Genomic DNA, 15248 nt, shown 5'->3' with positions numbered 1-15248 from the left:
AGGGGTCCTGTGTTGTTTGGACAGGAGAAGTAAAGTCATATAGGCTTTGAATGGCATGAGGATGAGTAAATGATGAGAGTATTTTACGGAGCCCCTAAAGGTTCCCAGACTAATAGAGTTTGAATAGTTTTTTTGTTGTTGTTGTTTGTTTTAACTTCCCAAATCAGCCTCATTAAGTAGGGTGTTTAGCTTTTCCACAAAGGCAGTCAAGGGAACAAATGTATTACTGTAAACAAAAGAGGTGAACCTTGCCATGTTTGCCCCGCCATGAACACCAAAAACCTTTTGCTTCATGCTGGTTGAATGTGTGTGTGTGAGGGGGAGAGAGAGAGATTGTAAGTATGTGTGTGTGTGTGTGTGTGTGTGTGTGTGAGGGGGAGAGAGAGATATGTAACTAACTTGCAGTGTGGGAAAAAAATAAAATAAATAAAAAACAAGAAAAAAAAAACCTTCCATATAAACATATCCAATCGCTTCATTCTCTCATATTCCCATCATCCATGTGGAATTTGGCTCTGTATGATACACATACACACACTGTCATGACTGGCATATCTGTGCTTTTCAGTGTGTCATGGGACGCTTGGGCTGAACACTCCTATCCTCACCTAGGCTTCATTTATTTAATTAAAATACTGTAAAAACAGTAATATTGTAAGATATTACAATTAAAAAATGAATTTGTTTCTATTTGAACATATTTTAAAATTCATTTTATTCCTGTGATTGAAGCATTTAAGCAAGAGGTCCTGACTCTCTGTGGTCATTAAAAATCCCATGGCACTTCTCGTAAAGAGTAGGGGTGTAACCCCGGTGTCCTGGCCAAATTGCCCCCTTGGCCTTTGTCAATCATGGCCTCCTAATAATCCCCAACCACTTGATTGGCTCTGTCACTTTCTCTCCTCTTCACCTGTAGCTGGTGTGTGGTGAGTGCACTGGTGCCGTTGTCCTGTGGCTGCCGTCGCATCACCCAAGTGGATGCTGAACACTGGTGGAGGTTGAGGAGAGACCACCCACATGATTGTAAAGTGCTCTGGGTGTACAACAATACACAATAAAGCGCTATATAAATGCATCATTCATTCATTCATTCATTCATCATTACTCCAGTCATCAGTGTCACATGATCCTTCAGAAATCATTTGAGTATGCTGATTTGCTGCTCAAGAAACATTGCTTCTTATTATCAATGTCTTTGTTAGTATTCTTAGATTAACAGAAAGTTTAGAAGAAGAGCATTTATTTATTTATTGTTTTCAACAATATAAATGTCTTTACTATCACTTTTGATCAGTTTAACGTGTCCTTGCTGAATAAAAGTATTAGTATTAGGTTTAAAAAAAATGTGTCCATTTACTGTATAAACGTGTATGTTTTCTTATTTATTTAGTTATTTATTTATGTTTACTCCCAAAAACAAAAATTAATCATAAATCATAATCTTTAATCTACCATACAAACCATACAAAAAAAAAAACAAATGGTCACCATGGCTGTCAAGCAAGATAAGTCGTATTGTCGTAATAAGTTGATAAGTCGTGTTGATAAGTCGTATTGGCTATGTTTATGTTTTCCAGTCATGTTCACTGCATAGAAAATAGCAGCAGCTTGTACTTTCTTAAAAATTTTCCTTTTGTTTTTCATGAAAGAAAGAAAAAAACACGTTTGTAATGACACGAGGCAGAGTAAATGATCACAAAACTTTCATTTTAAGGTGAATTATCCCTTTAAATGATTAGAAAAGTTCAAATGAAACAAAGCAAATGGGCCATGTTCTCTGAATTAATTCACTCAGTGGCTGAAATGACTCATAGATCACAGATAGAATAACTCATTTAGTCATTTTTATAAACCACTGAGGTCATTCCAGACAATATCTACAATTCTTTGAAACTTGGCGCATGAAACTCATATATCTCTCTAGGCTTCAGAGAGTTCCTTTGATGTTGTGTTTGCAGAAATATAATCATTGATAAAGTTCATTAGATTGAAAGTGCTTGCCGGAACACTCGTGAGAATGGGACTTTCCAGTGCAGTTTCCAGTCTCCATTAGCACACAACCAACATGCACAGAGCTTGGCTCAGCCAGGTGAGTGGGACACCCGCAAGCTGAGAGTCACACAGATAAGAGCAAGACACTTCTGCAGGCCCCCTCCAAACCTGGGTTTACACACTTTACTCACACTTTCATTTAGCAAACTCTGAATTTTTCATTCATTAAAGGCAGTCTTTGTCTCTTAGGACTCTACAAATGAATAGATTTGTATGATTTAATTGGTTGGTTTTTATTTAGAACAGACATAATATGAAATTATGAAGGGAAACCATTACAAGTTGGATTGAACTCACAGCACCCACATAAGCATCATGCCTCAATTAAAGCACACTGATATGATAATATTGGACAAACTCCTAAATTTGCATATGCCAGTATATGCATATGGTGTTTTCCCTGGAAAAGACTGTAATTTGTAAACCTGTATGTTTGCAAAATGTTACCCTTGTGAAAAACAAGTACACTTTACTTAATGTGGAAATAATGTATGTTAAAAGAAAACGGTAATGTCATGTTATAGGATAATTAATTACATGGTAACAAAAAATGTACTAAAGATTAAATTTATCTTAAATGCAATTAATGGAACTGTAAAGCTTTTTGAATCTTGAGTAGGACGTCAGTACATCTTATATGTAATTTTGTAATTCTATTATTATTGAAATATGGTCAACATGTACTGCCGAATGTACTGACAAGCATTTATGGTGAACTAAAAATACTATAATGTTATTTCTGTTAAAACTTGCATGTCATGCATTCACAATAGATATATTTGTGATTAAATATTTGTAATGATGAAGTTGCTATTAAGTAAATTTAAAATCAATTAACTTTAATTGTAATAACACAGTTAACATTATAATCAAATACTCTACAGTACATGTGCTTTAGTATGTCAGTCATCAATTCAAAATAAGTGTACTTCTTTAAAGCATGGCAAAAGATTAGTACAACAATGATTTAAATGTACTTTAAAACTTGAAATGGAAATATTAAGTAAAAATAGAAATATATACTTGTAAGTTTTGAAGTACACTACACATTACAATAAAAAAAGCTTCTCTTCACAAGGGTGATTTTGTCAACTTTTAAAAGTACACTAGTATGATCTCAAAGCTAATATGCTAAAAGCCACAAAATTGATTCCATTTTGATTTCACAGCATTTTTTATTGTAGTTTTTATTACTGAAGAATATTCTGTACAGGTGTCCTGACTCTGAAATTAATCCTCAGATCTCCTGAATATAATACTTGGGCTTATTATGATCCTTTGTTGAGGTATCTTGTACAGTGCATACTGTATTACATACATGTAATAAAAATTAATCCAAAGGATGAGCCAAAAACCCAAGAGAAATGAATCACACACAGCATGTTATTCAACAGCTGATTGACAGAATGTGAAAGGATTGTGGTTAGCTGACCTGGTTTGATCTTATATCACTGCTTTGCTAAACAGGTGTTTGCACACAACCAGAATTTATTTTATTTACCATGTTTTGTCAAAGTTAGTACAAAAGTGCTGGTGGAACCTGGTTTGATACACAGACTGCTCTTTATCCACATACTAATTCCAATAAATAGGATTAAAACAGTAAAATACTTTACACTGTACCAGGTCTCGACTTTTCTGTACAAATACTGCAAAGATATTAAATATTCAGCTGGTCCATAGATCCTCTTTTTTTTTTACATCTTAAAACCCTCAGACAAATAACTTTTGTAGTCTGGAGGGAAAAATATAGACTAAGCCCTCTTGATTATGGGACAGGCTTTTCCTTCACTTTCCTTTGACTGGCTGGACGCCTTGGGGTCAATCCTTCCCTTTCAAGCTCTTGTTCCCTCAGTTGCAATCCCTCCATGATCACTGTTTGGTAATGGTGCTCAAGAATGTATTAAGCCAGAGGAGACCCAATCAGATTTATTGAAGGGGCCCTTTGATCAAGAGTGGTATCCATGTATGAAAAATCCCAACCAATCAACAGTGATCAATTAAGGAAACAATGGTGAGGTTGAAGGGCAAAACTGCCCGGCAGTAAATCTTTATTGGAAACATTTAGAGGAAAGACTGGTTATGACCCCCTGGGCACTAATCAGCAAAAAAGAACACAGGATTAAGTGAACATTAACTATGATTAATGGGGAAAAAGCAGTGGGGAGCCAAACAAAAGCCGCAGTTACACAAAACAGCCATGGACTGCTTCTGAGCGCAAAACTGAGCCAGGTCCTCTTAACATGGGCCCTTAAACTCCAGGCTTTTTTAATATGGGCCCTGCATATCTGTTTTAAATAAGGTGCAACTCATTTTCATTTTGAGCATGAATGCTGCATGATCTACTACTAATGCATGATGAATACATACAATAAACCCAATGAGTATTTGAACACTTAAAGATATTTGAATGTTATATTGCATTAGACAACAAAATCAAAACAAAATCATTAAAATGTCAAAAAAGGTCATTAACTTACAAACTACTTTTTAAATTATTGTTTTATTTTAACAGAGGCTGATGCAATATTACTTAGACTTAGACTAAGTTCTTTCTCTAACAAGTGGCGAATTGGGCAATGAGTGATCTCCTGTACTTGGTCTACTGCGGTGACTTCAGCTTCATCCCATGATATTCCCACGGCATTCAGGTCTTTGTTGAACGTGTTGCACCAAAATGTTCTTCAGGCAGCCAGGCTTCCATTTTGGCATCCTGTTCTGGTCTTGTCCAGGCGTCCACAACATCGCTGCTTTATGAAGTCAAGTTTGTGGCAGACGGAGTAGATGCCTGGCAAATTGGAACCGTCGCTCACCAACCAAGTCTGCCAGGGGTCAACTTGAGGTGCGGTAATATACTTCTTTGTTGGTTATGTGATCCCTGTACGATATTCGCAGAATTCACCGCAGACAGTGTTGGTGGAAAACATTCAGTGGTCGTTCAATGCTCACTGTCAATTTCAATGTCTCGGAGGTGTATGTTTCCATCGGGATAACAATGGTTTTTAGAAAGCAAATCTTGACTCGCAGGCTGATGGTATTTAACCGCCAGATGGGCAACAGGGATTGGTAGAACGAGAGAGCCTGCCTGATCCTGCAAGAGATGTCATATTCAACGGCTCCGACACTCGTGATTGTACTGCCTAATCAAGTTGTAGTAACTAACTAACCAACTACTTTTTTTTTTTTTTTTTTTTTTTTTACTTGAATAGGGACAGGTACAATATACATTGATAAAACTGAAAAGAACAGCCAACCAATGCAAGTGTCATAGTGTTTATAGCAAAAGTTATAACTAACTTACTAACTAACTAACTATTTATTTATTTATTTATTTATTTAAAACTGAAAAAAATGGTCTTACAATGCAATTATCATTACTGTTTAAAGCAAAAGTATAACTAATCTTTTCAAAAGTTTTGAGAAAAATCTTTAACTAACTAACTTTATTCATAATAATAATAAAAAACAACTAGCTGACTAACTGAATGAATGAATGATCATTCAATGCAAGTTTCATTCATTCATTCATACATACATAATACTAATAATAATATTAAAAATAAAACAAAAAATAATATTAATAATTAAATAATAAAAATTTTAATTAATATTGTTGTTGTTGTTCCTGTTAAATTAAATGCACTCAATTTACATGCATCAAAATGTGTGTGTGTGTGTGTGTGTGTGTGTGTCCATCCATCCACCCACAGTGCAATAAAAAGGCCCAGACATAACCAGTATGCTCCTTTTGCACCAGGATATAAGTGTGTGTGTCCTCTGCACATCTGTGGAGCAGGCAGGATGTTCCCAGGCTGTAGAAGCTAGTTGCTGGATGAACTGCTGCCAAGTCAGTCCCACACCACTGGAGGAAAAGGTATACTCACTGCACAGGGGAGAGAGACAGAGAGATATGCATAAGATACCCTGACAGATGACAAAACCAGACAGGTCTTCTCAGAGAACAACGACTCTTGGGAGAAACCAAGGCCAGGGCCAGTGAGAGAGAAAAGATGAAAGCTCTCGTTTCCTTCAGCCTGCCAAAGTTCTCTCAGTCCCTCAGCCCTCATCCCTTCTTCCTCCCCTCCTCCTTCCCCAATGGGAGCTGGGGATAAAGGGCCCATATGGAAAGCATTTAGCCAGGCATCTGAGACTCATCGTGCTGGGGAATGTTTTGACGTTTATCGAGATGTGAGCTGTGATGTCACGGACCGGCTGCAGAGCACAGGCAGGCAAAGTGCTGTGTCAGGAGAAGGTGGTGGGGTGGGGGTCCGGGTTGGAGAGGAGGAGGGGTCGACAGAGGAGTGGGGGATGAAATGCTGAGCCTCTAGTTTTTCACCACACCGTAATTTAGTGCAATCCTTGATGGAAAACACTCATGCAACTTCAGGCCCCGGGACCTACAAACTCTCTTGAAATACCATGTGTGGTTACGAATGATTTCAATGAAACCCAGAACACAACACCACCATTGAAGTTTCACCAAAAGTCATGATCATCAGGAGCAGATGATATGAGAGCTGGAAATTGTCTAGAACTGGTTTTGATATAAATTCATACATAATTTCAGTCACCGTTGAAATACAAATTAAGCAGAGCAGCAGATCTTCGACTGACTAACAGCAAAGCTAAATTTTCTCCACTTAATTTTCCATTTTTTACATTAGCATCGTGACACCCTTATGTTTTGGCTCTTTAAATATCAATGGGTGTCGTGATGCTGTGAAGAGAGCATCTCTTTTTGATTATATTATTATGAAGAATGGTAGTATAGTTTTTTTTTTTTTTTTTTTTTTTTTTTTTTACAGGAAACTCGCACTGATGTAAATAATCAGGCAGGGGCAGAATGAATGGAATGGAGTTCTTTTAAGCCATGGTTGAAGTAATAGTTCAGGAGTTGCTATTCTATTTAAGCAGTTGACTTTAGGCTTGAAAGCCGCTCTCTCTCCTCCTCTTTTACAGTTTTTGAATTTTATTTTAGAGGGTGGGCCTATACAGTTACCTTTTCCTAACCTAAGTGTGTCACCTGAAGTTTGCCCTGAGGCCTATCAGGTTGGGAAGCTGTTACATTTTAAAAGATTAAAGAGGATACTGTACATTTTCAAACAGCGGGAAAAAAATATATGTATCAGGTCTGTGTAAAAACTTCATGAAAGAAACTATACAAAGTGGAGAGAAAAACTTGCAGTTACAGACTGTATTTTTCCTTCTTGGAGGCTTTTTTATAAAAGTCCTCTTCCAAAACGTTCAGGTGATCTACAGTGGAGAATATTGCATTGTGTGCTAGCCACAAATGTTTTTTGTTTACAAATTTAACTTGAATGTTTTGCCCTTTTGTCAATTCTGTAATAGTCATAAAAAGGTTTTACAAGTTTTCATTGAATATCCAAGATTAGTCCGACTTTTTGCATTGCTGGAAAGGATTATTGAACGATTGGGCTTTGATTTTAACAAAATAATATTTATTTATGGCTCTATTCTAAAGTAAACAAGGAATGATTTTATTTGTTGCCGATTTTATAATTGGGCAAGCAAAATTAGCTATTTCGAAGACTTGCAGACCTGCTTTTGAAGGGCGAAATGTTCTTAGCCTGTTTACAGCATAAGTTGAATCAAGAATAAGTGTAGAATATATATTTTTTTAAAACTACAGGAAACATGGTTGAATTCATGTACAAATGGTGTGTAAATAGTGGTTCATTTGTGTTTTGTGAAGATGACTCTTTATCATTTATTTGGTGAATAACGTTGAAAATCTTTGATATTGTTGTGCCAAGCATGTGTTTTTTTGATTGATTAAAGATTTTTTAAACTTCAAACCCCCACCCTCCCCCTCTCTTTCTTTCTTTCTTTCTTTCTTTCTTTTTCTTTCTTTCTTTCTTGCTTTCTTTCTCATTCCAAACTAAATTTACTAAATTTTTCTTTCTTTCTTTCTTTCTTTCTTTCTTTCCATGTCAACTCTCAGAGTTACAAGAAAATGTCAGAACTGAATTGTGAGATAAAAAGTTTATTTTTATTTTTATTTATTTATTTATTTTTTATCCCAATGCTTTTAAAACCTGTAATTATTGTGCCCCGTTCACTTCCAATAAGTGCCTCAGTCTATCCTACATTTTTGCTCTTTTCTAAAACACAGAAAGTTTAAAATATTTTCTGTGGTAATCAACATTATATCATAAATGCTGCCAAGTGAACTTAACTTGCATTGAACCCAGAATACCCCATGGACACCTTCAACATGCGTGCAAAAAAACTGCATATTCAAACATGCTAGGATATAAGAGTTTGGCTTCCTTCTTCTGCCTTACACACAATTTCACACCTATTATACACTATTAAAACCAATTAAAGCTAATCTTTAGCGAGATCACAGAGCCAGACTCTCTCCTCTAGTGGTCCATAATTCTCAGAGTGAGGAAAAGATGTAGGAACAGGTCTCAATCACATTACTCCCCAACAGTTTCTGGTAAACCCTCCTAAATTTAAACCAGTCTCAGAATGCTTCCTCTAACAAAGGCAACACTGCTGTCGGGAAAAGGCCTGGGACTCTCCAATAGAGTCTGCAACAACAGGAAACACATGTTGGGCAGTGTGATGCAGAATGCGGGGCCCGGAGGAACCTAGAATCATCAATGGGGCAGGTCAGAACAGAGCTTGGTTTGGCCCATCGGCACCACTGACAGTTCCTCATCCTGGGGTAGGTCAGAGGAAAGACTTAAGGGGGTATCGGCTGAGAGAAGGGAAACTGGCAGGATGCTGGATAAAATCCTATCTAAGGGTGGGATGGGAACAGTGGTGATGTTGGCACTGTTGCATCAGACAGTAACGGGCCTTTATTAAAGTCTATAATTATGACTTCCATTATCAGTCTGGCTCTGAGGGAATGGAAAGGAATTGTCATAATATTTTTAGAATGTTCCACTGTGAGTAATCCAGTGCAAGAGAAACAAAATCCGTTACTCACAGGTGTGAGTCCATTTCTTTAGAATCAGAATGGCTAATTTATTTTGTAAACAAGATTAGATGTCTGCCCTGAAACGGAGACAAACATGTCTCTGTTTTAAGACTCACAGATGAAAATTATTATTAGTTGCAGTAAGGTTTTAACAGTAAGGTTTTGTCACGACACACACAAGGATAACCGGAACTAAGGAGCGAGGAGACGAAGAATATAAAAAAAGTCTTTAATCCCTGGATCACAGGGAATATTAACACTGGAAACAGCAGGGAACACATCAACGTAATGACCAGTAGACCCGACAGAGAAAGAATGCAAAAGCACAGACTTATATACTAGTATAATTAATAAACACAGGTGACAGGAATCATAATCAAACTAAGCGAGAAAAGGAACATGACCAAATAAGGAAACACAGGAAGGCACATGAGGAGCAAAACACACACAAAACATGAACCAGAGTCTGACATTACTCCCCTCTCCCAGAAGGTGCATCCTGTGGCATACAACATCCAATGGGGAGTGGGAGTGGGCACTCTGGAGGCCTCTAAGAGCAGGGTTGCTAGATGGAAGGCCTGCAGGGCGGCGCCCGTTCAGGGACCCACGGCGGATCCAACAGCTCTGGGCGCCATGGTGGAGTAGGGAACACAGGAGACCATGGCAGAGTAGGGAACACAGGAGGCCATGGTGGTGCAGGCAGTTCAGGAGGCAATGGCCTACATGAGGATCTGGAGCCCTCCCTAGGCTCGACTTGGTTTCTGGAGCCCTCCCTGGGCTCGATGGGGGATCAGGAGCCCTCCCTGAGCTTGAAGGGGGATCAGGAGCCCATTACTGGAGCAAGCTCTGGGGCCTCCCTGGGCTCAACTGGGGTTCTGGAGCCTTCCCTGGGCTTGATGGGGATCAGAAGCCCTCAGTGGAGTGAGTTCTGGGGCTGGAGCTGACACTGGAGCAAGCTCTGGGGCTGGAGCCGAGACTGGAGGAGCTCTGGGGCTGAAGCCAACACTGAAGCGAGCTCTGGGGCTGGAGCCGACACTGGAGCGAGCTCTGGGGCTGACAGGCTTGTCTTTGGAGCAGCCGGCGAACTTGAATTTGAACACTTAACTATGGTGCAGCAGGCGAACTTGAATTCTGAGTGCGCGGGCTTGTCTTCGGCACAGCCAGTGGGCTGGAGTGAGCCACAGCTGGCAGGCATGACAACGGCACGGCCGGTACGCCTCTCAGGGGCGGTTTTCATACCGCGGGGAACAAAAGTTGTTCTTTTGAACTTTATATTCATAAAAAGGGAATTCAGCTTTGTATAACAGAAATAAATTACATTTTAAAATATAGTAAAATAAAATAATAATAAAAAAACATTTTAAATTGTATTTTTTTACTGTATTTTTGATCAAATAAATGCAGCCATGGTAAGAGACTTGAGATAGACCTCAAACTTTTGAATGTTTGTTTAACTTTAAACAAAAAAAAAAAAAAAAAAAATAAAAATTTTAACCAAAAAAACATATCATATGAATCATTTTTTTTTACGATTTGCTTCTCCCAAATAGAAATGTAGCCACTGTAATTCAGTGTCAATATAATACTTCCCCTTTCTATGTAAAATTAGGTGTTTACTGGAACATTTGTGAGCTATCAATTGGCTATTTTTTTCAAGTTCCAAAAGTGGCAATGTAGTTATTAGGTGTTTCATAATATATGATGGCTCAGAGTGTCAACTCTTTCCTTGAAATCCAGATGCTGCACTGCTCTATCTCCTTACACTGTCATAAGTACAGCCATAAACAGTGAGAGGGTTTAGTCTATTTCTCTGCTGAGTTTAGAGGAAGATAATCTCCTGCCTATTCCAGACAATCAGCACCCTGCCAAAGTCAATGTTTCTACACGACGGTAGATGAAAGAGACTTCCTCCTCTTCAGGCTTCTTGATCCTCCCTGAAAAACAGAAAGTAAAATAGCAGGTAGGGGCTAAGACAGATAAATTATGTCTGTGTTTACCTCAGTCCATAGTGGCTCTGATACATTACATGTCGACTGTGTCTACATATGCCAATCCGTTGCACTAGCAGAACTATGTAAACACACCGAGGACAAACTTTACTTTAAAGGTTTTGTCATGCAGGTCTTGCCGAAACATGCACACAGCCAGTGTTTCTTCCAAAAAAAACATGTTGGAAAGCAGAGGATGAAGCCTGTAAGTTATATGCCCACAGGTGTGATAGGAGATTGAACGTGTTGGCACTGACTTGACTGAGCATGTAAACGCACAGAGGCATTTACTGCAGGCTTTTAGTGGGAAAGGTAATTCAGGATTAGAGGCCAATACCACAGCTTTAACCACAAACAATATGAAAAGAGCAATATAAGTGACTCGTCAATCATCCATTAAGGCAACATCATGAAAGACCTTCCTCATATAGCATCTCCTCCATTATTTCTATCTGACAGGAAACCCTCAAGCTCCTGCAATACTCTTTACAGATCATGGCAGATATGTTCCAGAGAGCCTGAAAAAAAAAAGAAAAAGCTCTGTTGGATGAACTTTACTCTTCTCTTCCCAAAAACTCTTCCCTCTCCCACCCCACACCTACTCAATCTCAGCTTGGATCCGACTACAATGCAACGCTATTCTGAGAGCAGAAATAATAAACACAGTGCTTGGGAATCAACACAATCCAAGAGCAATTCATCTATGAAGCAATCTCACCATTATATAAGACCACTCAGTGCGGAATTCAAATGACCGTTTATTTTATTTGATTTGCTGAAATAGGACATGATTGGGTTGCATAGGGCATGTCAGCATGGGCAGTGATGGTCGCTCAAGTCCATTAAGAGCAAAAATTTCCATTACCTCGCAGTCCCTGAGGTCATGTGATCAGGGCACAGTACTTTAGAAGAGGTCAGGATTGTTTATCTGTTTACTTTTGTACAGAAAGAACTAGGTTCTGGTGTTGCCATTTATTTTAAATCTCTACATGATCCCAGGCGAGGAATAATGGTCTTATCAAGCGAAACGATCCATCATTTTCAAAAAAAAAAAAAACACACCATAATAATAACAACAATAAAAACAACAATAAAAAATAATTAATAATAATAATAATGTATATACTTTTTAACCACAGATGCTTGTCTAGCCCCCTGAAGTTGCACTGACACTGCTATTTGGAGCTTCAACACACTGGATCCCATTGAAGTCCATTATATGGAGAAAAAAGAATGTGCAAAGTTCTAACAAACAAAACCACTCCATTCATAAGAAAATAAATTGCAAAGATTCTAAAAATTATGTTAAATATCTGATATTTTGAGACATCTCTAGAAAATCTTTCATTTCATACCCTTTATTAACGCAATGCCTTTTAAAATATCATGTGGAGTAGTCTTAAGTTAAAATACTGTATGTTGACCTAGACCTTGACACATCTTTCTCTTTTTTATGATATAAATGTTTTTAATGTTAAATATCTGATATTTTGAGACATCTCTAGACCTTGACACATCTTTCTCTTTTTTATGATATAAATGTTTTTATGCATGTTTTTTTTTTTTTTCTGAAAGAATTTGAAATATTAATGAGCTATGAAGCATTGTGTGTAAAAAAAAAAAAAAAAAAAAAAAAACTACCTAAATAATAACAATCATTGCAAACTACTGAATAAGGTTGTCTTTTCGTTTTTATAAGTTGCATCACAATGCAAAATCACAAAAAAACATATAAAACTGAATTAATTAATAATAAATAAAAAAGTAATAAAATAGTATGACTTTGCAAAGGTTTTGAGAATAGTTTTGTCTTGTGAAAAAGGAGAGCCAGGAAGACATACGTCACATTCTCATCTTAAACTTGTTACCTGACATCATGACCATATGAACTTCTTCTCATGAGCCTTGAAATAAAAGTTGTGGGGTCATACATACATTACAGCCATGAAAGCGAAGTGTCACTGTTTCCACTCTGAGCTTGTTTCAATTACTTCACAAATCTTTGAAAGAATACACAACCCCTAGTGGTTCCCGCCTAAACAAAAAATGATGTGTGTGGGCTAAAAGGGAATGAGAGACCCTGCTTTTACCTTAGAGGCTTGACAGGGAGTCATGACTTTCACACATAGCAGCTGACCCCGTTACTCTGGACCATGTTCAGACAGCATTGAGATTAACATGGCTACTCCTAGGATGCCCTGAATGTAGTGATAAATAGGACAACCCAGCCCTGAAAGATGATAGCATGAAAAACAATACTAAAAATTGCATTAGCAATGGCCTCCATCCACAAATTTCTAATTCTTCTGGAATTTTGTCGATCCAACAGCACATGCAACACATTCTATTGACCTGTAACATGGGAAATCGAACAAGGGTATAAATCCTACGTGCATAGCTCAGTAGCATGAACTAGGAAGTGATAGAAATGGTGTGGCACATCAAGCCCCGTCATGTGCGGGTTTGTCTATGGTAAGGGGTTTGTGGCCCGAAACCATTATTAAGGACTTTTCCTAAGAACCTCTTTCCTGTCCACTTCTATTGCATTTCTCGATTCTCATTTGAACAGCTGGTGAGTAACAACATATGCAAGACTTGACCAGACACCTAAAGAGCAGAGAGGAGGAATTAAGCTCAGTGGCATCTGCGAGAGCATTAGCGCCTCTTTGTGGGTGGGTTTGGGGAAATGTTCTTGCCAAAGACACCAAATGATCAGTCAGTTCACATAGTCAATGATATGTTTCAATGTGCAAAGTTGACTTGTGGTAAAGGGAAATGACATGAACCACTTGAAAGTTGTGAGAAAATGTTTCAGCTAGCTCTGTATAAAAACCTGCCTCAATTTCTTGACATGAAACAACACAGGAAAACTTTGAAAACATAATATTTCTACTATTTCTTTCAAGAGTCGTTTTGTATCATTTCTTTGTGAATTGAAAGAAAATTTAGAGTGAAGTAAATGCCGTAAACTGTCTGTGACAGAAAAGAAAAGATTTATTTAAATCCCAAGTGGCAAGGTCTTTGAAATTAGCTTTTTTTTATAAATTTGTATTGTTGATTTTATAGGGTTTTGAAAACTTTAATATCACGTAATGGCTTTAAAATGTCATGTTAAATATCATGTCAACCATTAAGTGAAAAATATAAATAGAGAGAGAGAGAGAGAGAGAGAGAGAGAGAGAGAGAGAGAATTTTAATAAGTATCATTACATTTTTTTTTTTTTAAAGGGTTGTCCAAGATTTAATTTTACAATCTGAACTAATTTAACATCATCATGAAAATATTAAATTATCTATTATTTTTAGAGACTTGCTGAATCTGATACACAGTCATGAGGGTCTGCTGGGGTTTTCTCTATGATATAATTTCCTGTTTTATTTTTTTCCTTGCATGTTTCCTTGCACATTGCTTGAGACATTTTTCTTTATTAAAAAGAGTTTTTTTATTTTCTTTACTCTTAATTTCTTCATTTCATTTCTTTTTTTTATTATGATATTATGATCAATTCTACTTGCTCTAAAATAATAATAATAATAATAATAATAATAAAGAAATGAAAAAATATTTTCATAAAAGAAAAATAACAAATTAATAAAAAAAAAATCTGAAATTAATCACAATTAACCTCACCTAACATTAAAGTTTTTAAATATACATTTATATAGCAATAATTTAATATTCACTCTTCAAATTAATATTTAAACAACACAAAGACGGTTTATACAGTATATATATAATATATATTATATATATATATATATTATATATATATATATATATACACAGTAATATATATATATATATATATATATATATATGTTTAGTGCCATCTTTTTAATGTCTGAAACTATCACTAATTCAAATAATACTGATGTCTATATGAAATAGTTTTTTTTTTTTTTTTTTTCTGCGAACAACCCAGACAGCCGGAGGACCTCCATGGTGTTGCTGGGAGATGGAGGGGTCATTACTGGAGGATTAGCCGAAGGGATCAAGGGCTTACCCAGCAGGCAGCTGTGGACTCAGGGTCCCAACAGTGCAAAAAACTGTGAGAAAGAGGTTCTTGACAATTGCTTTGCATGGGAAGAAAGCCACTGTTTAGTCTAGACCAGCGAGCTATTGGCTAACGGCTATTGTGAGCAAATGTCACCTTAGGATGGACTACATAATACATAGAAAGCACTGAAGTGGTTAATTTGCAACGAACACTTAATAAGATTTTGGCACAGAGATATCACTGCAAGCCTTTCAGAAA

Source organism: Cyprinus carpio, chromosome A13 (genome assembly GCF_018340385.1).
Source record: "Cyprinus carpio isolate SPL01 chromosome A13, ASM1834038v1, whole genome shotgun sequence".
NCBI lineage: Eukaryota > Metazoa > Chordata > Actinopteri > Cypriniformes > Cyprinidae > Cyprinus > Cyprinus carpio.
This window is presented reverse-complemented; position numbering follows the sequence as displayed.